The sequence below is a fragment of the Podarcis gaigeae genome (assembly GCF_964106915.1).
Source record: "Podarcis gaigeae genome assembly, chromosome: 9".
Classification (NCBI taxonomy): domain Eukaryota; kingdom Metazoa; phylum Chordata; class Lepidosauria; order Squamata; family Lacertidae; genus Podarcis; species Podarcis gaigeae.
Genome location: NC_139685.1, coordinates 59,431,277 through 59,436,804, shown reverse-complemented (window position 1 = coordinate 59,436,804; position 5,528 = coordinate 59,431,277).

The following is a 5,528-nucleotide window of genomic DNA, read 5'->3' as shown; positions in this document are numbered from 1 at the left end:
GCCACATGGAAGATGGAGCAAGCTTGTTTTCTCCTGCTCCAGAGGGCAGGGCCAAGAAATGAGATTCTGACTAAACATCAGGAAGAACTTTCTGACAGTAAGAACTGTTAAACAGTGGAACAGACTCCCACAGAAGGTGGTGAACTCTCCTACATTGGATGTTTTAAGCAGAGGTTGGATGGCCATCTGTAATGGAGGCTTTAGTTGGATTCTTGCATTGCAGGGGGTTGGACTAGATGACCCTGAAGGTTCCTTCCATCTCTGAGAGGATATCATCCCTGTTCTAGACTCTGAGAGGATATCATGGACCAAGCAACTTTCTGAGGTAAGCCTGTTTCCTCACTCCACCGATCCTAAAGGTGGAGATTTGAAGGAGCATCTCCTCCCCCATTGATCAGCCCGGACACTGAGGTCCACCTCCGAGGGCCTTCTGAGAGAATCCTGGGAGTTGTAGTTTACTCTCCACAGAACTCTTAGTTAGCATCCTTAGCAAACTACAGTGCTTGGGATTCTTTGGGGGAAAGCCATGTGCCTTAAATGTATGGTGTGGTCTGGATGTGACCCAAGTCTCTTTACTGATCAACCTCTGTCAGTCATCATGGAGGGTCATCAGTAGGAGATGCTTTAGTTGCACCCTCCGTTGGTGAGCCTGCATTGAGCAGGAGGTTGCGCTAGGTAGAGACCTTCTAACTCCATGATTGTGCCCTGTAAATATGTTTGTTGCTTTCTAGTGGCACTGGTTGTTATGATGGATGCACCTGGCACCCTCACTTTTCTCTTTCCAAGGAATAACCTCTCAGATAAACTGTGCCTTTGGGATGGAGGCCAACAAATCTCCTGCTGCTAGAAAGCCGTGTGTCAGTACAGATTGAATTTTGGTTGGTATCTGAAGCACGATGTACTTAAATGATCAAGCCTCAAGCTAGCCCTGTGAAATTTCACCCTCGATCGGAAGTACTTAGCAAATGTACAGACGGGTACCTGTACCTCCAGCAAAAAGAGTTTTGCAGGGCATTAACGACTAGCAAATTTGTTGTGGCATGAACTTTTTGTGGTTTATCAGAATGCTGTCAGTTCTGATTTCTCTGTCCAGTTCAAAGATTTCACCTCTGTAATGGGAAATGCCTCCTAAACTGAGTTACTTCATATTGTTACTTCATATTATTTGTTGCCATTTCTCTTAGAAATGAAAATTAAAAACTCACAAATTATATAGTTACAGAACTTGGCGAGGGTTAGTCTGGGTGTAATTTTGGGATGCCCTCCAAGCCTGTAGTTTTATATATGCAATGTGGGATTCTGTAGCGGAAAAAAGACTGCTGGAATGGTCAAATCAGTCTTTTTGTTAAGTCGGTCCAAATCTGTTAAGTATCTCTTTGCATGACTAAAGAGTACGGATGACTGGTTGCCGCAGAAACTATGAGATGAATAAGCCTCCAGAAGGTTGGCTAAGGGGCAAGGCAGGTTTCCCCTTTCACTTCCAGCTGGGGATGATGTCAGGAGAACAATAGACCTGGGGCCAGCCTAGTCTTGGACTAGGCTGGGACAATGGCATAGGAAGGGGGGTGCGGTGGGTGCGGACCGCCACGGGTGTCATCACTGAGGGGGGTGACAAACATGGCCATTGCTAGGAGGTGGTGAGGAAGGTCCCCGCCAGGGGCGCTTTCATATGTGACCCAAGTTTGCTCTCCTCTTTGTGGAGCGCTCTCGCTTCTTGCCGGGATGGCAGGCTCCTCCATTTCCATCTCCCTCCGTCATTCTCTCCAGCTGCGTCTGGATGCCTTGAGCTGATAAGGAAGCCAAGAAGCCGAGGCAGGAGCAGTGTGGCGGCAGGACAGCATGTTCCTGTGCCGTTCACCAGGTGCGCTGCTTCACTCTCCTAAGAATAAAAGTTTCCCTAGTCTCGGTTTGGGTGTTGTTGGGTCTCCTGGCTTTTCCCAAGGAAAGGGGGGGGGGGGAGAGAGAAAAGTGTCCTGTTTCCTCTCCCCACCACCTCTCTGCCATCTCCAGGACCAATAACAAGATGCTCTGAGGTACAGTAGTGACAGGAGGGGACAGTGAAGGAGGAGGAGGGAAGAGCCATTGTGTTCTCAGATGGGGGACAGCCTCCCCCATCCTTCTCCCCAACCAGTGGAAGGACCAGACTCAAATTCCTCACCTCTTGACCTCTCAGCAAACCTTTATTTTCCCTCCTTCTCTCTTACCCCACTTCCCCCCTCTCTCTCCCCCTGACAAAGTTTTTTTTGGGGTAAGCGACTTTTCCTCACGCACATATTTTTGTGTTGGTGTTGCTGAGAGAGGAAAGGGGGGTAGTTCTGTGAGGAAGGTGAGGGGGGAGAGAGAAAGAAGGAAGGGCCAGTGCCGCCAGGAGGACTTCCAGAGCAGGGGGTGGTGGCCTTGACTAGGGGGCGCAATCTGGACAGTTCTGCTAGGGTCGCAAGATCACCTAGCTACGGCTCTGGTGACAAAATGGCAAAAACATGTGTTTTTACAATAATTTTTTTGGGGGGGGCTCATGACACTTTTTTGGGGGGAAAATAATATTATTTAAAACGAGTTTAATAACTTCATGTGATAATTAATTTACCTCAACAAGCCAACATAATATATATTGAAATTTTTTAGTTCAGTCAACAAACGGAACAAAACATGGCTGAACTCAACGCTGTGTAGTAGAGTGCGTATGGATAAGAATAGGGTCTGTCTGCCAATTCACTGAAGTCTGTCTCTGCAGTTTGTACTCAAGCAAGACGTAAACAACCGGTGATTCATCATCACTCAACCCGCAACCAATCCTATCTGCTGCCATGCCTGTCAGTCACCCCACGTCATTCTGTTGAGTTAGTTGTGCATTATTACTGAAGCTTATAAGTGCCGTGCTGAGTTTATTTTTGTAACATTTTTTAGTTCATTGATTCATTGTGATCATCCTCTACTCCAGTGTTTCCCAACCTTGTGCCTCCAGATGTTTTTGGCCTACAACTCCCATCATCCCTGACCACTGGTCTTGCTAGCTAGGGATGATGGGAGTTGTAGGCCAAAAACATCTGGAGGCACAAGGTTGGGAAACACTGCACTCTATGATATTGAGCTTGGTAAGTAACGTAAATGTTATGATTCATGCTATTTGTTTGTATTTGTATGTTAAGCCAAAGGTGGAAAATAGTGAAATTAAGTTAAAAAAATCATTCATAAGGAATTCCCATAACGAAAGAAAGAGTTTAAGTGCTTATGCTCACAATCTTAAGTAAATAAACCAGAAAATAACACTTGCAACTGTATCTTATGTTCTTTTTTAATAATTTCAATGTGGAGGGGGGTGACAAGAAATTTTCAGCACCAGGTACCACCTTACCTTGCTACGCCACTGACACTGTTTAAGACAGGTGTTTGTGTATGTCTACTCCAGACCATCAGTATTTTGCAGGAGAGATCCAAGCACATATTGGAAATTTTTATTCTGAAAGCGTGGCCCAGTTTGAGAACCTCTGCTGTAAGGAAATCAGGTCCAATGCCTAATTAGCAGTTCACCTGAGGGAGCACACTGTGTGTGTTGACTGTAACAAGAGTGGTGCCCACCAGAGCTACAGGTCACAAGAGGATAAAAACTGAGCTCAAAAGCAGAAGAGAAAGCCAAGGCAGAAAGCCAAGATGATGTGTGGGCAGCAGTCTAAGAGACAGTGCGTGCTTACCTAACATTGTGGCATCAACTGGTTTAAACAGCGCCAATCTAGGCCAGCCTCTCTAATAGGAGACTGTAAGCTAATGAGACCTCATCTTGGCAGACAGAAACTTTATGGCTTGTTCCTCATTCCTTTTAAGAAAGTTAAAGTGCTAAACTAGAAGTGAAAGATGAAGCTACCTCAGGGAACACAAATTCCAAGTTGGCAGGGAGGAATGTGCCACTTTCATTTACTAGAGTCGTTCTTTCCTGCTGTGCCACTTTAGTTTGCTCTTTAAGCTGTTTGATCCTCATGTGGTGTGCCTGGTTGCTGAATCAGCATGCCTGGCACACCCCAAAAATTCTCAGTCTAGAAGCATTCATACTGGCTATTTTGGTCTTACACAGAGCCTCACAAAGAAGTCCATTTTCTTGAATTAATGCATTTGCATCCCATTGTTCTTCCATGGTTTCATGCTGGCACTCTTAAGCTCGTCTCTTTTTATCCACAAAACAACCCTGCAAGCTAGGCTAGGTGGGAAGATTATGGCTTGTCTGAGGCTATCCACATGGTCTTTAAGGCTGTGTGTAGATTTAAATCTTGGTTTTCACTGATCCTAGCCTAGCGCTCTAGGCCAGAGTTAACCAAAGTTGTGTCCTCCAGATGTTATTGGACTATAATTTCCATCAGCCCCAATGATCAGGGATGATGGAAGCTGGAGCTCAACACCCAGATGTCATGAACTGGCAGGGTGATGGGAAGGAGGAAGCGGTTCCCAGCAAGAGATGTCACCAAAACTAGGACACACTGGGGCAAGCAGGGGATGGAGAAGGAAATACATGGTGACAGAGGATGGTGAGGGGATGCGGGTCAGTGCACAGGAACCAGAGCAGCAGAAGGACCCATCATTGGAGGGGCCCCTGTCTCGATGAACATGGTGGGCCCTGAGGTGTAGGGAGCAGTAGGAGGGGCACTCTAGGAGGCTGAAGCAGGCAAGGACCCACAGCCCAGCTCCTTAGTTGGCCAGGTGGGACTCAACTGGAGTAGGCTTGGAGCAGGTGAGGGCCGCATGCCTCATCCAGCCCAGATGCTGCAATCAACATGCAAAATACAAAAGGGAAGCAGAGTTCAGCTGCTGGGTCTGCTCAACTGCTGATGTTGATGAACTTTGGCTTGGATGCTCCTGGACTTCTATGGGACTGTGCTTTGGGTTTGACTCTGGACTGTATCCTAACTGCTAGACTTCAGCTTTGGCCATTTGGACTCCATTTCCTTACCTTTGGATTGAACTTTTTGCATGGGGGCTTGCTGCTAGGTAGGCCAGGGGTTCAGGGCACGGGAGGGCATCTCATTGGCCAACCTGGCTCCAGACAGTTCTCCACAATAGTGCAAAAGAAACCCTTAAGAAAGCTTCAAGCTGCTTTGCTCCCAGGGTGACATCCAAGTTGCAGAACCCTGGGAACATCGGAATATGGTCTGAGTAGAGCGCTGAGTGAGACTGGGTGTATGTTGACACCACCAGGCAATTGCTTCACTGTGTGCACATATTATGATGTCAAACAAACAAACAAAATCCAGGCTGACATTTTACCTTCCAGGACTCTTCAATAGCAAAATCATACGTGCAGGGAGGCACAAATGGTTATGCAAAGCGGCAAATGTTCTCTTTCACACATGCATGTGCACAGACACAATCTTGGAGACAAATACTTGCTCAGGCAATGCTAGTTCCGTATATACACATTCCCAGCATTGTAGTGAGTGATGACAGCAGGAGAGGCGGAACAGCCCGGGCGGCATTCTCCGCCTGAACTGGAGAGGCAAGGGAGGGCACTTTGGTGTAAGCTGGGAGGGACTCATTTTTCA